Source organism: Leucoraja erinacea, chromosome 21 (genome assembly GCF_028641065.1).
Source record: "Leucoraja erinacea ecotype New England chromosome 21, Leri_hhj_1, whole genome shotgun sequence".
Classification (NCBI taxonomy): Eukaryota; Metazoa; Chordata; class Chondrichthyes; order Rajiformes; family Rajidae; genus Leucoraja; species Leucoraja erinaceus.
The window spans coordinates 10,387,517-10,401,905 of record NC_073397.1 but is presented as its reverse complement, the minus strand read 5'-3'; the positions used below and the strand labels follow the sequence as shown (position 1 = coordinate 10,401,905).

The 14,389-nt window shown below is 43.2% G+C and overlaps 1 pseudogene; it reads left to right on the top strand.

Annotated features, from left to right (window-relative positions):
• Nucleotides 1-2,280: 2,280 nt before the first annotated feature.
• Nucleotides 2,281-2,461, top strand: LOC129707591 (U2 spliceosomal RNA; annotated as a pseudogene).
• The last annotated feature ends 11,928 nt before the right edge of the window (nt 2,462-14,389 follow it).

Genomic DNA, 14,389 nt, shown 5'->3' with positions numbered 1-14,389 from the left:
CATCTGTAGTTCCTTGTGTCTGTACATGTAATGTTATTTTACTTCGGAGTCACGTGAGTGACTACGTGAAGAGCCCGCTCAGCATGCATGCGCGACATTGCGTTCACGCAGTGCAACAGCGACGTAGCGGGAGTCAGGCACTCCCGCTACAAGTCTGAAGCAAAGGACCATTAGGTAAGCACTTACCTTCAGTTTAAACTAGCGACTTTGCGTTTGTTTTTGCTCCAGGGGGAGCAAAGCAGCAGAGGGAAGCGGCCCCCGTTCGACTCCAGGGAAGGAGCCGACAGTGGAGGGGGGAGAGGCGGCAACGGGACCGCACACGCTGCGGTCCACAGACATGCGTGCTGCGCTGATGCCCAGTCTGCTAAACAGCTGTCTGACCAACAGCAGCGGACTGGAGGGAAATTCAAAAACCGGCCAGTAACCCCTGCATCTCCCGACAAGGAGACTCGCCGCCGGAGATCCGCTGAAATGCCGCCCGAAAACGGCAGACAGCCTCTAACAGCAAGGTCAGGACCAACCTCAGGCTGGAGACAGATACGGAAGATGGAATCAGCTCTTCAAACAAGAAACAAGAGTGTCTGTTTCTCCAAGCCAGAGGAAGGTCATGGCGCTAAAAACTCCAGCGAGACTTGCCTCAGGAGCCGGGGCAAGTCCGCCAAGGGAGCTAACACTCCCACTCCAGTGCCTAACAGCATTGGCCATCTCCCTTGCCGAGGGATTGATGGGGACCAGACTGGACTGGTCAAGAAGAGAGGTCACTGGCTGAGGTTTATCGGGAGTATGCTTGAGGCACAAGATCAGGAAGAGCTGCTGGGTGTGGCCATTATGTGGCTCCACCACTAGCGAGATGGCTTTTTAGTCTCAACTGATCGCTAGCTTACTACCTGTTCTTTTCAAAAAACCTCTCCAAGACAGGTAGTCATGAGGTGTTGGATTCATCACGCCTCCCCTAAATTGCATTTACTCAAAGTGCCCACCGTTATTGGTGGGTACATTAAGCATAGCTTTAAAACCCAAATATCTTAAAATGCGTTTGATATCCCTGACGTCGGTTATCATTTTGCATGCTCATTTCAGAGGGACAGGGTAGTATGGCAAAACACCTGACCCTACTGCTTGCAGTGCTCCGCAACTTCTTAGGAAGTTATAAAACCTGCCCTCAACTTAAAAAATTACAGGACTGTGAGAATGCCGACCTCTCAACCACAGATCCTGCTAGCTGGCTAAGTTATCAAACCAAGCCTAAAAAACTGGAGAAGTATCCAAAATTCGGCATCTAGAGGGCAGGGTCTGGAATGAGCACCACACGAAACCAGCAGCAGTGCCTCTATGCATCCACCAGTAGGTGTTCACCTAATAGTACTGGTGTAAGCTCGGGGCCCGCATGCCAACCCCCAGTAAGCCCTGCTTTTTTCAGGCCAGGGTCCAGAGCGGGCCCCCTGGAAAAATGTGCCACCCCCAACAACACCATCCCTACAGACAAGGAACTGGAAACCGAAGAGATGAACACACCACGGAACAACAGTGAAATAAGATAAGTATGGTTCCTGCCATCACACAAAAGATGAAGGGTTTGTACTAACAAAGCATTCAAGGATAAAATTAAATTAGATCCCATCCTGCTTGGCCTTTTGGCTAAGATTAATAGTAACTGCCATATCAGTTTATATCTGATATGTCCTTTACAAGGGACCATACAATACCAGTACAGCATGCACCCTAGGGGTCTACCCTTCCACTAATAAGACCATGAGGGACTAGCAACTGGGGGTAATCATTATACAGGGGTCATATAGAAGCCTATATGAACCTTTGGTACCAACTAACCAAGATGGTAATGTCGCCATCATTGATATCAAGGGGTCATAATAAACCCAGTATGAACCCTTGGCTCTAAAAATCCCAACATGGTATATGTCGCACCGTCATTGACTTGCCACTTGAGTATCTCGCCAGGCCACGCTTGGAATATTGAAACTGCCAACCTTCCATTCCAAGCATACTTAATGGTAGACATCATCTTAAAAGATGCATACTATTCAGTACCCATTCAAAAAAACTTGGAGATAACTTGGCAGCATTAATTATCGACTATGGCTATTACAGCCAAACTGGTTCCAGATATTCTAACCAGCCCTGGCTATATTAAGGAACTATCGTGGTGGCATGTTCCAATGATATTAACGATGACTAATCCATGGGTATAGCTATCACAGCTTTAGTTATTATTCTTTTAGCTGAGCTTGTCATGCAATCCAGATAGATCTACCATTGAAACCACCGCTCTCAGCCTTGACTAAGATCAAGCGGAGTATCTGTTGTTAGTTGTTCTATTTTGACTCGTCCCTTATCAAGGGACCATATATCAATTGATTTTGAACAGGGAGATGGGGAGGGGCTTGCTTCGTCCACTCCACGCATCAACCAGTATTGCAGTACCTTGAAATATAAATCCTCTACTGTTGACTATTTGGTATTCAACACTCTACCCACTTATCTTTAACTTGGCATAGGAGAGTCAGTATGACACAACCTGTAACAATTAATGGTATCTACCTACCATTCAACAGTGGCAAGAGTATGGGGAGTTAGTAGCAACTGTTCCAGCTACTTAACTTGAACCTTCCATTAAGGCTAGGTGCTCACCCAAAACATGGTGGCCTATGGACTAATCTGGAGTCATCATCACTATAGACACTAGGCGTAAAACCTAGTTTGGAAATTTTGAGTACGCTCTATTGGCAAAGCATATTATCCTGCAGTGCACCATTTTGCATGTTTGTTTATAATTAACAACATCACAGTAGTGACATACACAAACCACTTGGGCAGAATAAATCGATATCATGTGACATTTATTTAACAGTTGGAAACTACAGGTGGTCAAAAATATACGACCATCAGCAAACTTACCTATTAGGTGAGCTAAATACTGTAAACAGATATTAAACCCAAGTATTGCTGGAATTACAAAGCAATATGGAACACCCGATATCGATTTCACTGTATTCAATTGAATTCTCCACGTACTGATGTATGTCGCAAGAAACCACATTTGAGGCAGGGGCAATGAATTAATTCCCACTGAATTAGGAAGCATGAGGGGGGAATCTAATCTATGTTTTTCCCCTTTTTTCCTACCTCATCAGGTACTACGGCCTCATCAGTCGGGTACTCGGCACATGCCACGATAAATTAAACTACTGGATTGCAGATTTGAAAAGCCCATCACTGGGCCTGGATTGCAGAATTGGGAAGACCTCTGCTGGGCCTGGATTGTCAATAGCGCTATCAACACAAGGATAGCATCTCATCGCATATCCACTAGGGAACATACTTGGCGAACATCAAGAAGTGGGAAGATATCATTCAAATACAGGAACTACATATTCAACTACAACAAACCTGTACTGGAGTTCTGGCAGGTCTTCAACACCATGAAGGATTCAGCCAGAAGTGCTCTGTCAGCCTACTTAACTTGGGCACCAGGACCACAGGCCATAGGGTACCCCACTGGTGATCAGATTTAGGAGAGGTTAATCCCCCAGACCCAGGTACACCCAAATCTGGGATGTCAGTATGGACCTGACGTACCTTAGGGGATGGTCACCAGCCAGGTCCCTCACCCTGGAACAGCCCACCCTGAAGGGACATGCTGATGGCCTTGTCTCAGCACAAAGAGTCCAGTTTCCTCCATCCACTACGATTGGACAATATGGTCCACTACACCATGTTACATTACCATTAGGGACTGGGCAAACAGAGCAGACCAGGAACATCAGGTCTAGTTATGGAATTCCGGGCATACCCACCTGAACCATGGTTATGTGTCATGACCCACATTGAACTACATCGACACAATAAGTAATCCTCGAGGGAGAGAAAAAGCCTCATGGGTCAGCCACAAGAAACGTTATGGTCGGGTGACGAGCCAAACTATCTCAAGTGGCTCAAGCAGGTACTGGGAGTTGCTGGAGTACAGATTAATGTGTATAAATCTTACTCCACCAGGACAGCATCCACATCAGTGACTAAGAGGATGGACGTGCCAATGGACCACATCCTGGCTACAGCGGGGTGGTCTAGGGACTATACGTTCCAAACTTTTATAACAAACCACTGACAGAACCTGTATCGTTTGCAGAAAAAGAATCTGCAAAAAATATATAATTTAAGCCCGGGGGAGCATTTGGTCTTGTTGTTGTTAATAACACCATTATTGTTTTTACAAACAGATTCATGGCTGATTACGATAACATACTTCCTCCCTCGAAAGACTTCGGCAGCGAGTGAAGTATGGACTGTTACACGGTTTGAAATCACAAAGCTTTAAAATCTTCACGTAGTCACTCACGTGACTCCGAAGTAAAATAGTAAGATTAAACGAGAACCTACCAGTTTGAAGTTTGATCTGTATTTTATGAGGAGTTACGATGAGGGATTACGTGCCCTCCGCTCCCACCATCAATAATATGGGTCAAACTGATAACTAAGGTCTCCTTTTCTTTACTATGTTTATTTCAATAACTGTGTCTGTCTGTGATTCCACACCGCTGCTTTGAAGTATGTCGCGCATGCATGCTGAGCGGGCTCTTCACGTAATCCCTCATCGTAACTCCTCATAAAATACAGATCAAACTTCAAACTGGTAAGTTCTCGTTTAATCTTACTATTTTATACATTTTATCCAGTTGTTATTGGTAACTATCATCTAACATTACGCTTACTCTGATTGAAAAAAAGCTTGCTATCAATTGTTAATATGGGGACTATTAGATAATTATCACATTATGTTAATTCCAGTGCATATTTCATTAGTGAGGTCAGCAACAGTGCAACATGTAGAGACATCAAGGTACCAGTTACACCAACAGCTGAATCTCTCTCTCTCTCTACATGCACAATGTCAAAATTTAATTTCAGTTTTACCCTGTAACAAAGATTGTGACATAACAGTCTATTGAAAAAAAAATCTTGCTTATGCCGGAAACCTGAAATAAAATCAGAAAGTGAAAACAGTCATGGGGTCATAGAATTGTACAGCATGGAAACTGGCCCTTGAGTCCAACTTGCCCTCATCACCCAACATGTCCCTTCTACACTAGTCTACCTGCCTGCGTTTGGCTCATATCCCTCTAAACCTATCCCATCCATGTACCTGCCTAAATGTTTCTTAAACGTTGTAATTGTACCTGCCTCATTCTCTGGCAACTCGTTCTATACACCCACCACCCTTTGAGTGAAACAGTTACCCCTCAGGTTCCTATTAACTTTTTCCCCCCTCACTTTAAACCTATGTCATCTGGTTCTCGATTTACCTACTCGGGGCAAGTGTATTTACCCTACTCGGGGCAAGTGTATATTCTTCTCATGATGTTGTACACCTCTATAAGATTACCCCGCTTCATCCTGCGCTCCAAGGAATAGAGTCCTAGGCTGCTCAAGCTCCCCATATAGCTCAGGCTCTCGAGTCCTGTTAACATCCTTATAAATATTCTCTGCACCCTTTCTAGTTTGACAACATCTTTCCTATAACAAAACTGAGCACAATACTCTAAATGTGGCCTCACCAAGATCTTATACAACTGCAACATGTTGTATAACAGTAACTGCAATGTTTCCATGTTTTGTTGTAATGCAGTGAAATCCTCACCGCTTGGTGATATGTAAATGATTCTGTAGATAACAAAGATTACAAAAACTAAAGTGAGTTTCTATGCAATTTGCACATTGATTGCCAGTTTCCTCCAAGGCAGAAATTCTTGGCCATAGAATTGAATGAACAAAATGATTAATTGTTCAATCTTGCTTCTTCAACAACTTGTCTATGCTTCATATTAAACTGCAGCAGTCATGTTACTTGTACTAGTTAAACCTCCTGCAATGCTCTCGCGTCCAGGGTTATGAGGTTGAGGCTGATATGTTTATGTTATTTCCCCTCCGTTAATCTTTCAGCCATTTTTGGAAGCAACACAACGTGACAACACACAGCATGGCTACAATTGAATTCCAAAAGTTTTGGGGTAAAACTGGGCTCTTATTGGCTCTGCGGTTCTGAAGTGGAAAACCATGGTGATACTCGCATGGTGATAATCATTTTGAGTCATAGAAAGAGTCATATAGCATGGATAGATACCGAGTTCATGCCAACATTGATAGCCCATTCATGTTGGTTCTATGTTATCCCATTTTTTCATCCGCTCCCTACATATACAGAGCAACTTGCAATGGCTAATTAATCTACAAACCCACACGCCTTTGGGATGAAAACTGAAACACCCAGAGGAAACTCATGCAGTCACAGGGAGAACGTGCAAACTCCACACAGACAGCACCCCTGGTCAGGATTGAACCTGGGTCTCTGGAGCTGTGAGGCAGCTGCTCTACCTGCTCCACCACTGTACTATCCCACTGATCGCTCCATTACAAGAAGGATCCGGTGGCTTGGGGGAAGGTGCATAAGAGGTTTACCAGTATGCTGCCTGGATTATGAGTTATTAGCTACAAGAAGATATAGGATAAACATGGATTGTTTTCTCTTGAACAACAGATTTAGTATGAAGACCTGATAGAAGTATATAAAATTATGAGGCATAGATAGGGTAGACAGTCAGAACCTTTTGGTAATGTCAAAGACTAGAGGGCATAGCTTTCAGGTGAAAGGAACAAAGTTTAAATGAGAGATGTGTGGAACATAATTTTTACACAAAGGATGGTGGGTGCCTGGAATACATTGCCAGAGAAGGAGGAGGTGGACATGATAATGGTGTTATAGGGGCTTTCAGATAGGCACATGGATATGCAGGGAGCTGAGGAATAAGTATAATGTACAGGCAGAGATCGTTTATCTGGGCTTCATGTTCAGTACAGATGTTATGGGCCAAAGGGCCTGTTCCTATGCTGTACTGTTCTATGGTCAATGTAACTTTGTACAGTGAATAATCATATCAAGAACTGAATGAGAGAGAAATCTGAAATAAATCAAACCAATGCCCAAACCCTGAGGTTAGATTAGTGTCTTTATAAGCTTCAGTGCGTCTTGCATCAAAACATTTAATCGTGGGTTTATTAAGTTTTTTGACCTTTCAATTACTCCAGGAACTGTCAGATCTAGCAGAGATCTAGCAGGGTAGATAGTCTATGAATTAATGATAATATTTGTGCAGGGATTAACCGGATTGTTATTACACCAGTAATCATGTACAAATGTCTATGCAGGAAGTTGTGTTCTTGTATTGAGAGAAAATTAATTACTGAGAGCACTATAGATAGTAATAATACATCCGCTACCATGTTACTGCCATCTGTTATAATATTCATCGGCAGAATACATGCAGTTTACTGCAATATGTTCAACGTTTACCTTCACTGCAGTTGCATTTCAATGTTGCGATGTGCTGAATTGCCAATTTTATGAATAATAAGGTGGATATTTTTCAATTATATTTTAGTGGTGATCCAAACACTATATATATTTCCTTGCCGAATATGTTTGGAATTATTGTTTTTTGATAGTTGGTTGTTGGGAAAGAATTACTTGCTGATAAATTATTTTCACTCAAATTAGTGATTGAAATATCGTGTGGAATTTTTATGCGGCAATGGAAGAAAAGTAAACACATTCTGAAACTGTAAACTTCAATGAAAAGTGCTAGGTGTGCTTGCAGTGAGAGAAAATAAACAGTACTCAGAAGGTTACAGATGAGGGCAGAGGTCAGGTGCAGTTTGTTCTTAAATGCCAATGATTCAGCCTGGTCTGCAGGGTGACAGGAAACATGACGTGGGAGTCACGAAGCTCCTTTCATCTTGAGCACTTGGATCCAAACCCCAACAGTAACTGAAAGATAGACAATGCACTTGAGATAAAGTGCTTATGCAAGGCTTCTTGATCTAATGAATCCCAAGGGAATTCCAGCTATAAATTGCTTGGAATTCTCTTCCGTTTCAATTGAACAGCTGATTAGAGAAAGCCCCAATTTCAGTGATTATTAGCCAGTAGAATTAAACTCCATCTAGTTAACTATCATTTACTTTCCTTGGAGACATTATGATTTGATTTTGGGTCACAATCACCTCGTCGCTCAAAATCTTTATTAGTTCATTCTTCACGGTTCTAATCTTACTTATATCCATATTTATAATCTTACCTGTTGGACATACCTTGATCATTAAAGTGTTACATTTGCATTTCATGTCACAGAGTAAATTACCAGCATTACTTCTTGGCTGAACATTCTCCATTTCATGATGAGTTTTAGTCAGCCCTTTCAAGAAGCCCCTCAAATGCAAAATAAAATGGTCAGCTGTGCTGTGTCAGACAGGAGCTAAATGCATGCATCATTTCTTTACTATCAATCACATGGCAGATAGCATGATAATAACAACAATCTGTATTTATATAGCACGGGTAATGTAGGGATTGGTCTTCCACTGATCCTAAGATGGCTGGTCACCTCCTCTCAGGCTATTTTATTTCTCAGAGTGTGGGCCTGTTGTAAACCCCTCTGCCTGGCTGCCTTCCATCTCATCGACATAGTCTAGGACAGAGCAGCATAGCTTCTCCCTGTGTAAATGGCTGGATATATTCAAAGAATGACACTGACAGCTGGTGTAGCACCATAGCTAGACTGCCCAACTTGTCACTGATATTGAATGTTTCACTCAAAACGTCCAGGGAGCAAATTAAAACAAAGCTATTGCAAACTGATAGAGGCCTGGATAGAGTGGATGTGGAGAGGATGTTTCACTCGTGGGAGAGTCTAGGACCAGAGGCCATAGCCTCAGAATAAAAGGTCGTACTTATAGGAAGGAGATGATGAGGAAATCTGCATTTAGTCAGAGGGTGGAGAATCTATGGAATTCCTTGCCACAGAATGCTGTGGAGGCCAAGTCAGTGTGTTGGGAGAGGGGAGAAGAGGGAGTACCAGGGTGAAACTCGTGGGTGAGATGGAGTCAGTGGAAGGGAGGTTTGTTTACTTGACGGTCCGGGCTGCATCCACAATTCTCCGTAGTTTTTTGCGGTCTTGGTTGGAACTGTTCTCAAACCATGTTGTGATTCATCCTGATAAATGCTTTCTATGGCACATCTATAGAAGTTAGTGAGAGTTGTTGGGGATATGCCGAACTTTCTAAACCTTCGAAGGAAGTAGAGATTACAATCTCAGTTCACAGCACAAGAGATTTAGGATTGGCATAAGGAGAAATCTATTTCCTCAGAGTGAGTACCAGAATAGACAATGTGAAGGTTTATTAAATTCTTGTACCCAAAAGTTTACACCTTATTAACAACTGGTTTAGTTAAGTTTAATTTAGTTTAGTTTAGAGATACAGCGTGGAAACAGGCCCACCAAGTCTGTGCCGACCAGAGATCCCCATAGACAGGGACTATCCTACACACTTGGGGCAATTTGCAATCTTTGCGGATGCCAACTAACCAACAAACCCGTACGTCTTTGGAGCGTGAGAGGAAACCGGAGCACCCAGGGAAAACCCACTCGGTCACAGGGAGAATATACAAACTCCATACAGACACCGGCCAAAATCAGGTTCGAACCCGCGTCTCTGGCGCTGTAAGGGAGGAACTTTACTGCTGTGTCACTGTGCTGCCCCATAACATGCAGATCCATAACTAAAATTCTTTAATGTCATGAATTTTGGCTGTGCAACGTCTTTCTTGGGTGCCTTGGATGTGTAGAGAAGACTGTGATGTACTTTATCACTTGCAACAATGCGCAACATGTGTCCCTATCGTTGTAGCTATGTAGCAAAACGAAGAGATTGCCTGTGAAGGTAGTCGTATAACTAATTATTCTCCACTGTACATTCACATACAAAATATTTATGCTCTGCATTAAGCAACTCATCGTGCTATTGAATTAAAAAAGCAATGTAATGCAGAAATTAGGAGTCAGAAATAAAAACATAAAATGTTAGAAATACTCAGCGGGTTGGGCAGCCTCTGTGGAGGGAAAGGCAGAGTTAATGTTTCAGATAAAAGCATTAGCTCCTTTCCTCTCTCTTGTTCTCTCGAGTATTTCCAACATTTTATCTTTTGATGGGACTCAAACACTGGACTCAACACATGATTATAATGTTCAGTCATCTGCTTATTACCTTATGAACAAAAACTTTTAAGTACATAAAGCACTGAATAGACCTTTGAAAGTAAAGATTCCAGTAGATTGATGCATGGAAAATGTCTGACTATGTTGAAAAAATTCTTGGACAAAACTCCAACGATATAACTATATTTTAATTCAAAAGATGATTCAGTTTTACAAATCGTTTGTTCCCGAGTATATAAATCTACAGCATTAAATCTGTAGGTATTAAAAAATTCAAGTCGTTTGCTCCTGCTTTAATAGTTTTTTTTATCTTGATAGTCTTCATTGATCGGACAGGTATATATCACCTGAGAGTTTGATATATTTCCCCTGGGCTCCGCACTCCACGTTCTACTCTCTGTTCTGGTGGGTTGCCAGACATCCTGCTTCTAAACTTATTCCAAGACCAACATCGGCTTGGCTGACCAAGCAGAGAAGTTGCGTTTCAGGCTGCAACACTCCATCATATCCTACTCAGGTCATGGATGAAATACTTTGAACACCAACTTCAAAAAGCAAGAACAGAAGCAAATTGGCAATTTCAAATATGATTCATAGATTTATAAGCATAGATTTATAAGCATCAAAGAGCCACTCAAACCCAGCAATGGTAAAATAATTTACTTTTCTTCACTTCCAAAACCAGCCCAGTGGAGCTCTCTGGAACTTATCTATCTCCTCCATCAATGTTCAGCCTGACATGGATCATGTCGACACTATGAGAGGGTTCATTCTTCCATGCATTCTAATGATTACTTTTCTGATATTCATGAACATGACTCTAAATATGTAATGGAACTTTAAATCGGAGGAACAGTTTATGCATAGAAAAAGAGGAAAGGTAAAGGTAGTGCGTAAGTCCATCAGCCAATTTGACCCTTTTGACAAGCTCTACCATTCACTGTAATGAGGGAATGGTGAATCATGAGAGGAACAGATCGGGTAGATGCACAGTCTCTGGCCCAGAGTAGAGGAATCGAGAAATAGAGGACATAGGTTTAAGGTGAGGGGGGGGGAAAGGTTTAATAGGAACCCGAGGGGTAACTTTTTTCAAGATGACCTACTGGATATAACAAGACGTTATAGAGTTTCGGATCATAGGCTCAATGGCAGCATCCACTTTGTACTGAAGTTCAATGGTAGAACCCTAAAATCCCCATGAAGAGCAAGGGATATCAATCCTTCCCTGTGTAACCATGGCCAAAGGTTGATGATATGCAATATCAGGGGAGCTGAAATGAAAAATATCATCGGGAACTCTGCTGCAGCCCAATGAATTGCTCAGAGCCAAGAAGCCCCTCCATTTGAAGAGCCAGTGTATTTGAGGGGAACCAGATTGAACAAGACAAATCTCCTTTCCGGTTCAGATGAAGTTTCTTTGACCTGCAACATTAACCCTGTTTTCTCTTCCCAGAGATACAGCCTGAGCTGCTAAGTATTTCCAGAATGTTCAGTTTTTATATGACAAGGCCTAAGCTGCGACTAATAATACAGCAGTTCTAAGTTCATGTTGATAAGTTCTTAAGTTATAGGAGCAGAAGTTAGGCCATTCGGCCCATCAAGTCTACTCCACCATTCAATCGTGGGTGATCTATCTTTCCCTCTCAGCCCCATTCCCCTGACTTCTCCATATAACCCCTGGAACCCATACAAGTCAGCTGCAAAATGCACAATGGCATAGCTGCTGCCTCATAGCTCCAGAGACTTCGGGTGCTGTCAGTGTGAAGTTTGCATGTTCTCCTTGTGACCACGTGGGTTTCCTCCTGGTGCTCTGGTTCCCTCCCACATCCCAAAGATCGTAGGTTAATTGACCTTAGTGGATGAGAAAGTGGGATAACATAGATCTCGTGTGAACAATGGACTCGATGGGTTGAAAGGCTTATTTCCATGCTCTATCTCTAAACTAAAACAAACTGGAATTTAGCAGCTAATTCATGTCTTTAGCAGCACTTTGACTGCCTGGATCTCCCAGATGAGTGCAGCTCCAATCATAGTTACAAGTCTTGACACCATCCAGAACAAAACAATTAGGTTGGCTGGTGCTGCAAGGGTCCAAACATTCTCCATCTGTATCTTGTTTTCAGTGTGTACCATCTACGATGTGCACAACTACGTTTCCAGAATCTATCCCACAGCACCAATCTCGTGAGCTCAACCACTGTGAAGGCAAGGGCAAAAAGTGCATCAGAATCCATCGAGTCAGCTTATAATTCACACACCAATCTTAATGTGAAACGAATTTTGCTGCCTTCATTGTCGCTGGGTCAATGGGTTTTTGGATGTCAAATCAGGGCAGGACCTACACAGTAAATAGCAGGGCTCTGCGGAGTGTTGTAGAGCAGCAGGTTCTAGGAGTGCAGGTACATAGTTCCTTGAAAGTGGTGTCACAGGTAGATAGACCTTTGGCACATTGATCTTCATAAGTCAGGGTATTGAGTAGAGAAGTTGGGAGGTCATGTTACAGTTGTACAAGACATTGGTGAGGCCACATTATGTTTGTGTTTTGTTCACCCGATTATAGGAAAGATGTTGTTAAACTGAAAAGGGTGCAGAAAAGATTTACTAGGATGTTGCCAGGACTTGAGGACCTGAGCTATAGGGTGAGATTGAGCAGGCTAGGACTTTATTCCTTGGAGTGCAGGAGGAAGAGGGTGTGTATAGTTGTGTATAGGGTCATGAGAGGAATAGATAATTAAGGTAAATACAGTATTTTACCCAGAGTAGGATCATGACAGAAGCCTCCTCGTGGAGATGCCTGTAAAACGACGACACGATGCACTCTGTAATGCATTGGGTGACCAATTCTGTCAACATGTTAGACGACGACAAAAGCCAACAGCGACCAAGGCAGAGGTCAACGCCCAGAACAATGTCATCGAAAAATTGGCAAACAGCTGATTTGAAGTGACCCAACAACAATCCGCACTGCAGCCCGGGCTCTGTTTCTCGGTGGCAGAATATGCAAGCCCCATCTGCAGCCGCTCTAAACATGCACGCAAGGTGGACACTGCATTGACTGCTGCCCGCAGGAAAATCACAGGACCCCTGAAGCCGACAAACGTTGAACACCTGTACGAGCTGGCAGGCATTGACGAACCATCTCGAAGACGTGATCGGGCAGCTGCAGTAGAACGCTTCAATGCAGACACAGACCCCCGCCACCCCTTGCACAAACACCAACATGCCAAGAAACGCTTGAAGAGTTGGAACAGCTTCATGGAACTAGAGACAACCGTGCCAGGCACCAAAACCAAACAACAGATGGCACCAGGACACCACCTGCCTTATACTACCTGGAAAGCCCTAAACCGCTTCCACACTGGAGTGGGACGTTGCAGACTCAACCTGAAGAAGTGGGTGCTCTCGGACTCTGACAAGTGCAACTGTGGAGAGGTACAGACAATAACCCACCTACTGACTTGCGGCGGAGAGGCATGCACGGCGGACGATGCCCGCAGAGGCACAGATGTGGCACTGGCTGTGGCAAATCGATGGCAGAACGTCAACGAGCGAACAAACCCAGAGTAGGGGAATCGAGAAGCAGAGGACATGGGTTTTAGTTGAAGGGAGGAAGATTTAATAGGAACCTGGGAGGCAACTTTTTTACACAAAGGGTGGCAGGTATATAGAACAAGCTGCCGGATGAGGTAGTTGAGGCAGATATTATCAGGCAGGTGGGACTAGTGTAGATGGGACATGTTGGTTAGTGTGGATAAGTTGGACCGAAGGGCCTGTTTCCATGTTGTATGACTCTATGACTGAATTTCAGCCTAGATTTTGTGTTTCAGTCTCCAGATTCTGGATTCCAACCATGATCCACAACCCAAAGGTGAGCATGCTGACCCCGAGTCAAGGCTGACAACCAGTTAAACCAACCACAAATTAAACAGCTAATTTAAGCTGTCCATTGACCATCTAAAGCTCAATGGGATACAAGCCAGGGATTTTCAAACCTATCCTATTTTAACAATGCATTCCCACCAACATTGTTCTTTGCAATAACTCAGCAACCATGAATGCCAAGAAACCCCTTGATGTAGCGGAAATGAAGTACAACCAGATTTGATTCTTTACAAATGATTAATGTGTGGAGCTGGTGGGGTTTTTTTTTTTGTTGCTCTGGAACCAGTTCTTTGCCGCAATGTATTGTGTACACTGTGGTGGTTAATCTTTCAGGTACTGGAGGCATGAAAGTAATTGTAGCTGCTGCTCTCAGCCTCTCTGTTCTGGGTCAAGAGTTGGACTTGCAACAGCTTCAGTCTCCCAGCTTCTTTGCACTGACT